The sequence below is a fragment of the Meleagris gallopavo genome, chromosome 10 (genome assembly GCF_000146605.3).
Source record: "Meleagris gallopavo isolate NT-WF06-2002-E0010 breed Aviagen turkey brand Nicholas breeding stock chromosome 10, Turkey_5.1, whole genome shotgun sequence".
NCBI classification, from domain to species: domain Eukaryota; kingdom Metazoa; phylum Chordata; class Aves; order Galliformes; family Phasianidae; genus Meleagris; species Meleagris gallopavo.
Window position 1 is genome coordinate 6,559,607 of NC_015020.2, and position 15,156 is coordinate 6,574,762.

Genomic DNA, 15,156 nt, shown 5'->3' on the forward strand with positions numbered 1-15,156 from the left:
TCTCACATACTTTACCTGGAGCATGACATTATATGTGTTTTTTTTTAACAGTATTTTTATACTCTCTGTATGTATGTGTGCATTTTACTGCTTGCAAAAAATTTGTTATAAAAGGCTCACTACATTTGGTATAAAACTAAGACCAACCAGGAGGTACTGTATGCATGTATATATTAAAAACAAACAAACAGTTCATCTGTTGGTCATAACAACATTTCCATTATTTTAAACTGTCTGTTGTTTTCACTAACTTGGATGTGCATAAGAGCTTTTCTTAATGACTTTATGTTGTTTCAATTAAGTTGTTCTTTGATCAAATCAAATAATGGTAGGATTTGTTGATCTGCAAAACTGCCTTCCCATATGGATTGGTATGAGATTATCCCACCAGGGGTTTACTATCTGGGAAATTAAAAAATATATATCTGAATAACTCAGTGTTTTCAAAAGGAGAAAACATCTACGATAATGAAACCGAGTCTATTTTAAAATGCAAGGTATCCTCTTGAAAGCTGCTACTCAGCACATTGAAAGAAAACATTGTGCGCTAAGCACTGTGCATTATGATTATGAAACTAAATCTCATTTAATCCATCAATATTTTGGTATGTTTAATATTTAAAGAGTCTTTTTAAACCATTCCTCACAAAACCTTGGGATAAAAATGATTTTAGAAATAACAGGGCATACAAGAATGGGAGATAATTTGACTTTTATCACTGTATTGTCATTACTAAGAGAAATTCAACTGTAGCGATAGTTTTCATATGCATGTAATCTGCATCTTTTCAAAACAGGGAAGTACATCAGAGCATTTTCCATAATTTTGAGACTTTTACAAACCAAGTGCACAATAAAATGTGAGACTATAATAAATGCAGTTATGCATCGCAAATATATACCAAATATGTTTCCTTATTCAATTCAAGGAAATGTAAATGGTTGAAGGAAATTTGTTTTCTCTATAATCAATAGAAACAATTTTAAAGAGCACTTTCTGAAGCTGAAACTGTGAGTCATCATGTTCTTTTTATCATAATATAAGAAACATTCCCTTATCAACTTGAGTGACCTGAGTGTTTTCATATTCTGGACTTGGTTTATAAATGAGCAAATGTTAGAGGAAAAAGTAATTTTTTAAAAAGGTAATACTCTTGTATTAAATGATTTGAAAACAAAACATCTTTCTATCATAGCTCGTCTGGAATATTTTTAATGTGGATCCTCTCTGTTTATTTTTGTTACACCAGATGCCATGCATTACTGAAAAGCATTCAGGAGCTACTGAGTTGTACAGAGAAACATAGATTGAAATCATCCTTCATTTGCCCCTTTTGTGCTATACTACATGCAGCTTCACCTCTGTAAATTTCACAGCACTAGCAACTTTCAAAAAGCTGCTATATAGCCTATACAGATATATACCCTATACAAAACTGTATGTGAAGGTTATATTTTACAGAAATTATAGTAGGAGGCTAATAATTTTTTCATTTGCAAGAAGTCCTAACTGTAGATTTATGGCTTGGGTAGTTCCTTTCAGTGACACGTTAAGTCATTTGAGTGCATGAGTGTGTGTGTGTGCGTACAAACAGTCCCTGTGTACATACCTAATTGCACCACAGCCACAAGAATGTAGAGGGTTTGGAAATACTTGGTACACTTGATTTGTGCGTTGATATTATGGTATGCTCCTTAACCTTAAGCTTAATGTTTCCAACTCCTCAAATTTACCTGTTGTACTCTTTATGAGGCTATGTGATAAGGATATCAGTGCATTTTGCTGGTGGACTGTAATGGCTGTAGGTCTGTATGTCTGTTTGTTGCTGAGGTGTATAGTGAAATGGCAAGCTGCTGCAGTCAAATGTCACCTTCAAAAACCTCTGCTCTGTCATGCAGAGATGCATGAATAATTTAACCTACTAACAGAAATCTGCTGAAGATAATGTATACAATTAGATAGCTAAACACCTGTGAATTAGGTGACTTGGTTGCTAGTTTTTCTCTCAGTAACCTGTCAAGAGTCTAGTAGTGGCAATACCCTGGGTGGCTCTTGGAAAAACAAGTGTGTACATGCATGAGCACTGGAAAAGCTTGAGGTCTCTCATGTGGTGAAGTCATTCTTCAGAGGGTCTTTAGAGATACGTCTTCTACATTGAAGAGAAAACAGATTATCTTTGTGCTATTAAAGGATGTAATTGTCTGGATATTTTTTCATCTGGTCGCAAGAAGACTGAAAATAGTACTTAAACTCATCAGAAAGCTCATGTGCTTAGGACCGACTGGATTTTATTTGCTGGCTAGATTCTAAGTTACCTTGTTGTTTGGAATTATGACTAAAAATACCTTATTTTGCCTTATGCAGTGCTAAAAGTGGCTTGATGATAATTGAATGATTTGTCTAAACCAGCTGCTCAACTTTTTCTTCTGCAGTACAGATATCTATAAACTAGTCTATATCAACCATTAGCAGTCATTATGCTAGATGACATTCATGAAGGAGAGAGGCAAGGTAAGGATTAACACAGAAAATGAATACAAGTGAGTTTGTATTTTAACACAGTGTGAAGATTGCCCAACTAGGTCCAGGTTTAGCTGTGTAGCTACTTTATGACAAGAGACTGTGTTTTCTGGTGGTGACTATACCATGCTTGTTCTGGGAACAAAAGGCTTTTGTTTCTGCTGATGTCGATCTAACTGCTTTTCAGAAGCACTGTGTTAAATAAATGAAAAAAAAAAAGTCTTCATAGCGTATTTTACCTCAGTCTTTACCTTTCTGATGTGATTTTCTTTTTCATTTTTAATTTAGTTATTCTTCTCCTTTGATTGAATTTGACTTTATCACCTCCGTGTTTCATCAAAAAGTGTTTCAGACCTGAGGACAGCTTGACTTCTCTAAGTTCTTTCTTTGAACTTTCAACTCTTAAACTTTAATTAGCATCCATCTGACTCTACTTAAACTGCAGCTGGTTATTACTTCTGCTGTGGTACAATTTAATTGTAGCTACATTACTAAGCTATGATTCCTAGAATCTCTGTAGCCACTTTGACTTAGTACATGCTTAAGTATTATTAATATATATATTTTTCCTCTGAGCTATGGAAAATGTTTTCTAATTAAGTTTGAAATTGAAGAAAAAGAGGAACGTAAGTCAGTGAACTTGTGTGGTCTTACTGATCCATTGGTAGTAAGAATTTCACATGCAGTGCTGCAGTCATGCTTTTAGTAACAAATCAAAGAATTTGTCAACATCAGAATCTTTGAGTTTAAATTTTTATTAGGTGTTTGTAATCTCTCTCTTTTGATTCATACTAATTGGTATCATGTCTTTTGGAAACTAACATTACTACAGCATTGTAAGAAGTCATCTTGTACACAAGTAGCAGCATACTTTAAGCTATGCGCTGTGTGTTTACACAAAGATGATTTGAAAGAGTTTCTAGTCCATATTTAACACGAGAGAGTGGTACGTGGAGCTGCGTCATGTATGTGCTTATTTATTCAAACCTAACAAAAATTTGCTGTGGATGTATTGTATTTCAGACAACATTCTGGACCCATAGTTAGTTTACCAAACTTCTGTTTGTTAGTCTATATGTGAAGTTCTTTACTGTTTTATAGATTTTAGTCTGTCAGTATGTAAGCTGAAGTCATGAGATGTAACTGTCACAGAGGGCCCTGCTCTTTATCTGGTAAGTAAAACACTTATAACTCCCTTGATCTCTATATTCAAACATACTTATTTGCGATGGAAGCACAACAATAACAGCAAAAACAGAACCTACCCACCATCCCAGAAGAAACATTTATGCTACTGTAAGTTTAATGATTAATATGGTTAAAACTCACATATTTTTTATGAAAGGGATTTCTTTCAAGGTATTTATTGATCAACAAACATCATTAAGATTCTTTTATTTTTCTTCGATACAAATCTCTGTAGTTGATTTTCATTTTTAAAAGAAAATACTGTATGGAGGAGGACTTTCTGTTACCTCTGAGTTCTTTGTTTCTGACATCATTTTTTTTTACTACCATCTATGTTATTTTCATATTGTGTTTTTTCCATTTTTGTGTTGTGAATGCTGTAAGTATAGTTACATCAATTTGAAGCAGGACAGATATTAAAAAGGAAAGAATAGCAGGAAAAAAAAAATGAGATTTTAGAACAAGAGAGATTAAATTCCTTCAGTAAAATAATGAAATTTCTTTTCTGTTTGAATGATATTCCTCACTTTCTGGAGAGCCAACCTATGTTAACCATTTCTTGGATATATTTGTAAAGTCAAGAAATGATCTTAATCACTTTGCATCTCACGTAACTGATTTTGTTATATATTGGTGATTCACCCAAAGCACTGTTTTGGAAATATCTGGTTCCACGAGTTTAATACTTATACCTCAAAATCAAAATTTGTCTTTTATCTTGACAACAATGATGTATAATTTCATTTCACATTTATCTTGAATCAAAGACAGTTTTAATTCATCTCTACTCAGCTTTGTAGTTTATGAAGACCTACTCGAAGAGTTATGCCCCTTGTTTTATTATGTTGTCCTGTGAAGTTGAAGGCAGATGCTGGTGGTACGGCAGTCGAGGTTGAGCCTTCCCACCAGTATTCCATTTCACTTTGTTGCAGTGTGACATATGGCAGCAGAGGGCAAGTCTGACAAAATGGTGCCTGATATAGAAGTGCTTATAAAGCAAAGGTGCATCACTGAATTCCTCCATGTGGAGAAAATGGCATTCATTGGCATTCACTGATGTTTGCTCAAAGTTGATGGAAACCAAGCAATGGATTTGAGTGTGGTGATCTGGTCGGTGGTGCATTTCAGCAGTGACAACAGTGACAGTGGGCACTTCTGGTGGATAGTTGTGAGCTTGGTGTGCAGGCTCTTGTTCGTTGCTGGCTCACGGTAGTGACTATGTTAAAAAATAGCGTTCTGTAGCTGAGAATTTGCTCTGTCAGATACTGTTATTGTGATCTTTATATCTGTTGTAGTTTCAATAGAAATAAATAGGAGGCATTGCTTTCAGAGCTTCCTGTTGTATTCCTTGTAATACAATGCTGTTTTAAATTACAAGTTTTTAAAACTTTTTGTATGACACCGTTACTACTGTTTTTACCTCACAATCTGGATTATGCACTACAAGTTTTTTTAGCTGATGATCAAACTTTATTTCCAGAACATTGGTAAGATATATTTTTCCTTTCACTTTCCAACATCAAATTTTCCTGTTTCAGCTAAGACTAAGTTTTACTATGTGGAAATAAACCTATTGTCAATTAAATCTAATTTTCTGTAATAATATTCTGCCTGTAGATTATGGCAATTTTTTGGTGTCCCAAGTTCTTTACTGGAAGGACATAATACTGATAGATTCTTCTTCCACAAACTTAGGTATACTTGAAATTAATTGCATGTAAACGTTATGCTGTGTTATTTCCAGGCTGCTCTGCTTGCTTGCTCTTCCTAGGATCCAGAATCCAGAGAAAGTTGGATTAATTTTACTGTTCTTGCTCTATTTCTTAGAAGAATTCATTGCAAAGGATTGCAGTTGGGATTTCATGAAGGATTTGTGTGCATTAGACAAAAATTTTCAATTACATATAGGGAAAAATCTTGTCTGAAAATAATGTTAAAGCATAAGGGAACTGGTGGCATCAGTCTTGTCACCTCTCAAATTTATCAAATAAAATTTTATTTGAAAATATGCTTTACAAAAAAGCAAGAATGTAATTTTTTTTTTTTTTTTTCCAACTGGGAAAGAAAAGATCTGTTTCTTCTCTTTGTAAAGTGAGCGACTCTACTAGTCCAAAAACATACATGTATATACATGCAAGGGAAAAGATAAATTGGGTTATGTCAGGATACACTGAAATCTCCTGGGCTGCCAGGAAATTCCTGCAGCCTAGTAGCAAAGATAAATTGCATCATTTAGAGTTTATGATAACACCTAACCATGTCTGTCATCAAATCACCATCTCTACCCTAATATGGCCTGTCTGTATGTCTGGTGTGGAGAAGATGTATGGAAGACTGAGGCTTTATTCAGTTTGGAGGGTTGTCACAAGCATTTTCATTCCTTGTTCTAAAGTAGGGACTCAACCTTTTCCATAAGTGCTTAATCTCCAACAATGTGCAGTCCTTAACAGTGAAGTGCCTGCTTATCTTAAATGCCTGTTTCATTCAAAAGACAAAGACAGATATTCTACATTAATTTTTAAGGATAGTAAAACTTAACTTTTAAATCATTGTAAAAATTTGTCTGGTTACTAATGTACATTTGTATACAACTCACATTCAAATGCAGAAAATAAGTGCTTTGATTTTAACTCAAGATATTTCACTTCAGTTTTTTTCTTAAGTTTTTACTTAGATTTTTTCTTTTATATATAGATAGATAGATGTATATTACCATTGATTTTATGGTTTCTCCACTTCATTTTCGTCTTCACATTATGCATTTTTATTTTAAGTTATTTAGATCAGAGGATCTTAAAAAGATCTGGAATTGTGCTTTTTAACTATAGTTTCTACATCCAGATATGCTGTATTACAGAGATAAGGATGGGTTTTATTTTAGTCATTTTTTAAAATATGATCACAAAGTAAGACAACTTCTTGTGATTTTCTTTCCATTACTCTGAATAATTACTTAGACTCTTGCTGAATGATACGCCTGTTGCTGACGCTTATAATTGCATATTGATCTATTTATTTTCCAAAGTCGCTTCAAAATAGAAGTTGCTGTGGAATACTGTCATGATGCTCAGTAAACTGGTACTAACAGCTTCAAGGAAATTCAGTAATTGGTTTGATAGAAACAACTACTAAGTAAAAGAAAATATAGCATTTTCCATTTGGGTTTAAACATATAAAATAAAATTGTTAGTTCTTTGTTTAAATGAAATTGTTATAGTTACAGAATTTTACCTTAAATCCACTTTAAATTTTATACCTTCATTGCCATATAAATATCTGTGAAATATGTTTATTGAGTCTGGAAACAAAAGAGGAATTATCTAATTCATTGTAGAAACCCATCAAGTAAATCTAAGTGAAATATTCAGCTCCTATTTATCATGATATTCTTACAAAAAATAATCTTATATTTTACATAAATCAGATATGTTGTTGGATCTAGGATGTATTCAACATAAATATTTGTTTATTATAGTTAGAATATGTTTAAAAGTAGGTATTTGTAAAATAAATAAGTTCAACTGTTGAATACCTAAAGAGTGTGATCCAATTTAAAGCATTCCTTCCTTTAAAAAAAAAAATACAAAACTGTTTGTTCCAAGTTGGTGTACTCTGCCAATAAAATATGATCTCCATTATAATAACCTACTTTATGAAGATTAAATGGTTTTGCAATTCAAACAAGGTAAAATTGGTTTAAAGTAAAATCAAACACTAGTTTGCTAGTTTAGGATTTGAATAGTGGAATGAGAAATCTTTTTTTATATTGCTATTGTGCACTGGTCAGCTAAGAAGTAATTGCTTTTTATAAGGCAAATTTGCTTTTACTTTTCCAAGGTAATGAAATGAACCTGAAACATTTCCTTTGAAATCAAAGTCACTATCACTCAAATGTCACCAGCAGAATTCCATCATATAGTTTCAGGAGACACATAATGAGAAAGTTGAACTTGGAAATGATTGACAGAAAGCTATGAGAAAGCTTTAATACAAATTGATCATAACTATCTGTGTTGTAAGTTTGTACTGTTCTTTTTATTTTATTTATTTTATTTTTTGATATTGCTAATGTATCGTAAAAGCATTTGGAAACTATTTGGAAAGGAATTGCTTCACAGATTCACAGAATGTCTTGGGTTGAAAAGGACCTCAAAGATCATCTAGTTTCACCTCTCCCCTCCCCTCCCCCCTCTATGTGCAGGACCACCAACCACTGACCAGGCTTCAAGCTATGACAAGTTGGAAAATCTGCAGATACACTGAAAGAAGATGCACTGATTGATTGATTGATTTAGTATCTAATGAAATTTGTGCTGAAAAGTATTCTCGGCACAAGAAGGTTTCAAAATATAGTATGCAAAATTATTCAAGAAAAAAAAATCTAAGACTGACTCAAATCTTTACAGTAAACAGATATGCATAAAGGTCTAACAATGAGATTATCCCCAAGAGTAAAGATATTCAGTTGCATAAAATCAAAGCTTATTAAAAGAAAAATTAAGTCAAATATAGGTTAGCTTATCTCCAGCCTAATCACATATTCATAAGAGGTGACTTTATCAGTGGTCTGAGAAATGCTTTTTGGGAGCAGAAGGACAAAGAATGTAAATTAGATCTCAGTAGGAGGGCTGCATACTTTGATCAAAATAAAAAGATATTGGAAGCAATGTTGTAGTAGGCTCACAAAGTAGAAAAATTTTCAAGCCCGTCCTAATGATTTTCTCTTTTTTTTTCTTTTCTTTTAAACAAGTGAAGAGATAGGTTGAGGGCCATAAAGCTGTGAATTAAACATAGTTTCATGCTAATGCAAAGTTGTTATATCATTGTCATAGGAGACTATATTTAGAAGATATTCTAAACGCTGATCAGAAACTGAAGAGGAAAAATAATGCACAGTACCACTATGGTAACACTGAAGCTCTGTGGCATGACTGACGATTCAGTATCTAGCATACTGAGGAAGACATAAGTGGCAGAAGAGGAGATTGATTCTACGTGCTAAATACAGTTTTAGCCATTTGAATTACCAATAGGTTGGGAGGCTTCTGGTGACAATGGATAAATCCTGGCAAGAGCTGAAGTGCAAAATGCTAACAGTGGGTGTCTGCTTTATAATGATACCCAAGAAGAGAATGACAGTTCTGTAAAAGCTTATTTATACGTAGCAAGAAAGAAATGAGAGAAATGTACCTCACTGTGGAGAACATGGAAATCTTTACATTAAGTTTCCCTGCTATAAACGACATTCAAATAATTTGAAAGAAAATCTGAAATCCTAGCAGACAGTTCCTTACTCATCTGCATAGTGAATATTGCTAATGAAAAAATGTTAATCTGGACCTCATCCAGACTGAAAAGGAAGACTGTCACAATTTTCTAGCAGGAGTATTTTGTGATTCTGTTCACTAAATTAAAAAAAAAAAAAAGTGATCAAATGAATTCAAAGATAAATTAAACAAAGGAAATAGATTAAAAAGAAAAAAGAAGACAGTTGTGTGTAAGGTAAGAGGTTGATGCGGAAAAGTAGAATATTGCATTTAAGGCAAAAGAATCTCCTCTTAATTATAATGAGCAGCCCTATTTTAGAGAAAAGTTAGATACAACTATAATATGCAAAATTTAGCTTAACAAAAGGAAAAGTACAGAAGTGGATGTAGAAATATAAATGTAACAATTTGGAATTGCAGAAAGCTAGTTGCGAAATGAACACGAAGAAATTTTATAAATGGAAGACTTTGGTTAAATGGCTGTTGTCAAATAATGACGTTGCATCAAATTTAAAGTATCATACCATTTTTAGGTGTTGGAACTGAAAATCTAAATTAAGAGATGTTATTTTCACCGCATTTGTCACTTTTATAATCAAAATAGAATACTGTGTCCAATTTTGGAGTTAACAACTTGAAAAAGATGCCAATAAATTGAAACAGATTCATAAAGCCATGACAGTGATGGAAAACATGCCTCATGATGAAAGATAAAAAGCATTCAGCTATGTGTGTCACCAGAAAGAGTGTTAAGAATCAGTTTGAAGGGTACATAAGTATTTCCAAAGAAGATATATCCGATAATAGCAACTGGGCACACACAAAATAACAAAGTGCTTGGGAATTTAGTATTATGCAATTTTTTGTTGTTGTTGTTGTTGTTTCACTTCAAATTGGCAGTTTCGAAAGAGGGTAATTAGCCATCACAGAAATTGCTAGGCATTGTTATTGCTCTGTTTTTTGTTCTTCTTTTCCAGCACTAGTGATTTCAAAATTAAAATTGAATTATTTTTTCAGAAGATGATAGAGTACAAAAGTTTACTCATGGGTGTGCTGGAACCTATACTATGCAAAAGACCATGCTAGAGAGTCATGGTGTCATTTTTGGAAGCATCTTGTAAAGAACATTCGACTAGTAACATTCTCAAGGAAATATGCAAAATATAATGATGATGCTGCTGTATATGGTTAGTAAAGACCAATGAATTTCTGTCTGTATCTCTCTGTAGTCTGTGGAATGGCTAGGCACCTGGAGAAGTAGGACAGGTATGGGGCTGGATTCTCCCATACTGTGTTCCTTTCATTAGAACCAATTTATTTGGGAAAATGATGTATACTATTATTTTCCTCATCTCTAGTTTAAGTAAAGTGTTGAGTTGTCTGTTATTGAAATGGAATTGATGGCTGGTGGTGGCATTATCCTCATTTTCTCCGAACACAGGCTATCCCAGTGTGAAGCAAGAAACATACTATGAAGCTGTGCAATAGGTAAAAAAAAAAAAAAGGTAAGACCAATTTGTATAACGCGTGTGCAAACATCTGCCCTTTCAGAATTAAAGCAAACAAGTTTCCCTGAGTTTTACTGTAGATACAGCTGGATAAGTTCACTATCATGGGAGCTCTCACGTAGATGAATGTTCAGCTGATTCTCACATTTGTTAGCAGTTCATGTTGTTTTTCTGAAAATCAGAAAAATTTTGAAACCTTTCTCTAAATATGCTGATGCTTTGTTCCTTCCAGATCCCTCTATACTACCCCACCTCTAAGTGTGCTCATACCTTATTAGTTAGTTTTTCTTTTAGTGCTTATCTGAGGCTTAAGAGAAGTAAAATCACATACGGATCTTATAGTAACGCACAGAGCTTTTTACTTACTGGAATATTCCAGTTTTCAATTAAATCTATCTCAAATAATTTACTGAGCATACTTCCACTCCTCTCACTTATATTTTGTAGAAAAAGGAAGACCCAAATCTGGATCCTTTGACTAAATTTGCATTTTTTCAATAACTCAATAAAATGATTCAGGTTTAAACCATCTGTCCTCACTCTGTGTTAAGGAAGAAGCTGCAGGACAGTTTAAAAAGTGCCTTGTGTAACATCAAGCCTCATGCATTTGTTGATGCTAGATTTTCTGCTCATATATAAGTTTTGGATTTTTTTTCCTTTCTAACTGGTAGTTGCAGCTAAATTAATATCACCTGCCAAAAGAGTTGGAGTCTTCTATGAAAGTGATTTTACTCTGTGAAACTTTTCACTTGGGAAAGATAAGCAAACAAACATTTCTTTGTGCTCCAAGGTAATTTCAGGTAGGCACACCTCCAAGATTATGTCAATAGAACTGATAATACTTTTCTCCATCTAGAGATCTTGATTTCCACAACAGAAGTCTTACTGGGATTGAAGGTATCATGAATGTCTTCTCCCTTTGATTACATTCGATCTATATTTATTTATCAGAAACCTGTAGAAAACTTGCAGGATTTTGTGACACTTCTATCTTCAGCAACTTGTTAGTGTATATATGTTTTAGTCTGATGATCTTGGGGAAGAGGGAAGTGATAATAAAAATGCATAGGGTGCATTTGTGTGCCGAATTAGCAGAGTTCTATCCTACTATCCCATCTATTTTTTTTAAATTTGCATTGCTTTAAAAAAAAAAGGGACAAAAGTCTTTTATTTTGAAAATTGTATTAGTAAAACCATTTTATAAACATGAGAGCGGAGGAAGGCAATTATATTAACGTTAATGAATTTGAGAAGTGTATTTTTAAAGTAGAGATAGCTATAGCTTCTGCTGTTATTTTATAGATGATTTTTCTAGTTAGAGGCCTACATGACATTGATAAAAGGCGTGAGTTGGATTGACTCATCAAGTCGCTAATATTTTTAATTTTTAGATACTAAGATCATTCTGCTATTGAAAGAAAAAAATATCAATCCATATTTAAGATAAAAATTGCAGTTCTTTGACCCATGTGTTTTTATTATATAATGCTGAAATCGCAGCTATGCCTTTTTTTGATGGCGTGGTTTATCTAATGTAATTTCATGATGAAAAGTACTGGCTACTTTTAACGATAGATATTTTTCATAACTGCACTAATTGTGTCAAGAAATGTTGTGCTCTTTAAAGATTTTGTGATTCACCCTTTCAAAACTGTAGACCGGCAAATCTTTAATAAATGGAAAAAAAAAATCTCAGCCAATCAACAAACAAAGACCACTTGTTGGAATTTGCCTCTTGTAGTTGATAACCATTAGGAATATCTTTTTAAAATACTTGGGGACTCCCATTTCAGCTTTTCTTTGTTTCCTAGTTGGTAAGTAGACCATATGGTAGATATTGAACCACTCTCTTCTGTCATGCTGTAATAGTGCTTACGATTGGACAGGATTGGAACTTACTATTATTCTTTTGGTTTAGTAATATGTATTACCTAATGTTACCATTATGTTTAAACATAATGGAAAGCATGAGGCAGTGAAGAATTCGAACTAGTACTGTGGAGAAAAGAGCTGAAGATAGTAACTGGTTCACTTTCTATAATCAGTGCTGTTGAAACTAATCAAAAAAGGCCTCTTTAAGCTGACTTCGGGAAACATGTTTCTGAAATGAAGGAAGTATTGCAGGATGATTTTCTCAAAGTGCTGTACTGCATTAAAGGATTTATTTATGATTTAGTAAGTCAGTTTGCATAGTTAAGAAGCAGTTCATGCTACCTTCAATGTGAGAGTCCATCTTGTATGCAAATAGATCTGATTTAAATGATGTTTTATTTTGTTTTAATCTTAACGATATCTGCATTGCAGGAGATATCTGTATAAACACATTAAAATATACAGTGAAGATGAGTGGATTCATGTTTTCCTATGAAATCTGGAGCATGGTCATGATTTTAGTACAATATAACCCTGTCTCTTAAGAAACAGAAGTCCAGCAACTCAATAGTCTATTTGTGCTGAGCATACTAATGTATGGTATAAGCTGATACCAGCATCTTTCTTGCCTATGGGAAAGCTGGAGAAGGACTTTTTATAAGGGTATGCAGTATGTAGTGACAGGATAAGGAAAATGGTTTAAAACTGGAAGAGGGTAGATTTGGACTAGATACTGGAAGAAATTCCTAACTATGTGGGTGGTGAGACACTGGAACAGGTTGCCCAGTGAGGTTGTGAATGCCCCTTCCCTGGAAACAATCAAGGCCAGGTTGGATGGGGCTTTGAGCAACCTGGTTCAGAGGGAGGTGTTCCTGTCTAAAGCATGGGGGTTGGAGGGGCCAACATAATAAAAGAGGAAGCATTAATTTTAAAGCGGCCCTTGTAAATAAAGAGTGAGAGTCAAGTGGATAGGTCCAGGCTATGTACAATCGTGCCCAGAACAAGGGACAACTGCCACAAACAGGAAATTCCTGTCTGAACATGAGGAAAAACTTATTTACTGTGACAGTGACAAGGCATTGAAACAGACCACCTAGAGGTTGTGGAGGCTCCTCCTCTGGAGATATTCAAAACACACCTGCATGCTTTCCTTTGCAACTTGCAGCAGGGAACCTTCTTTAGCAGGTGTTGGACTAGATAATCTCCAGAGAGTCCTTCTAACCTTTATGATTTTGTGATTCCATGATAATTTACCCAAATTTTGCATTACATCACCATCGCCCTACCTATTTTTTTAAGAGAAAGTCTGGCATGAGAAAGCTGGAAGGCACTTCTGTAATTATATGTTTTGATTTCAGTTTAGTTGGAAAGATTAGAAGGAAGTTGAAAAAGAATGGATTTGGCTTTCTAAACAGAGTGCAGATTTTTTTTGTAGGTTTCTTTGCACTTAAGAAAAATGGAATAAAATAAAAATAAATTACACCTTACCAGAATATGTATAAGAATCTCTCTTTCGCCTATGATATGCTGATTTTGCACCTCAACATTAATTTGTTATAGTATTAAATAAACAGTGGCATATTTTACTGCTTGTGGATTAAACTAACTTAAACCAACACTTTTGCAGCTAGGTACAGAGGCAATATCTTGCTGCAAGTAGAATAGGATGTGGAATAACAGTGTAAAGTACTAATAGAAGTCACCAGATTCGTTAACATACTGTCCAAATATGCAATATCCACATATATATATATATATATATATGCTGATTATTCAAAGGAAGAATTAAAACATCGATGATACGCTACCATAAGAATGCAAGAGTCTTCTCTGTGTTACCTAATGCTGCAATCAGAATAGGCTCATTTCCTGGAGTAATCAATTATGTTGATTTACAAATGCTGCTGCAGTTGGTATTGTGCTAATGGGAAGATCATGGCAGCTGTCCTTGCACTAAAAAAGGAAGCTAGCAGTTAAAAAGCACCTGATTATAGATGGTGTACAATCAGTGCATAAGGGAAGGGGAAGGGGAGGGTTAAGTTAGAGGACAATTTCTGGACCTTACTCAGCTAGTTAGTATTATGTTGTTTCTTTTTTTCATAAAAATGTCTCTACTGGGTGAGACAGTGCAATTCCCTAATTTTCAGATTGATCACAGTTATTGCTGCTTCTTGTCTGAATCACAAACCCAACAGTAGAACAGATTGTTTGCTTCTTTCCTACCACTATGTGTGTGTCTGCGTTCTGCACAGGCTTATCTAGCATTGCTGTAGTTAGCTCCAGCCCCTTCACTAAGCACTGTGAAGATGGATGAGATATGCTGTCTGTGCTTTTCCTTTGCTTTCTACTCTGTTTCAAAGTGGCTTATTTCATTAATGTTTTCATGAATTGAGAATTTGATTTCTGAAAGGAAGACCTTGATTTTACCATTCATAAGGAACCTTTTTTTTTTTTTATTCAAATCTTTTTTCTTTTGCTTCCCGCATAGAAATTTTTCCTCCTAAATTCAAGACCTTAGATTTGCATTCGTGTAAAGATAATGAATCTTACTTCTGTTTATTTCTTCCTTTATCTATATAAAATCCTCCAATTTTTAAGTTAGAAATCTTTGTTTTATTTTCAGTTGATTGAAAACAGGATTTTCAAAGATAGCTATGTAGAATGCAAAAATAAAATGTCACTGGACCTTCTTTTAAGTTCCTTTAATAGGTCAAGTCCATTGTTCAGTTTTGGATTCTGAATGGTATCTTATGGATATAATGAGAGCAGAGACTTCTAAGAACATTATGCCCTAAACTGT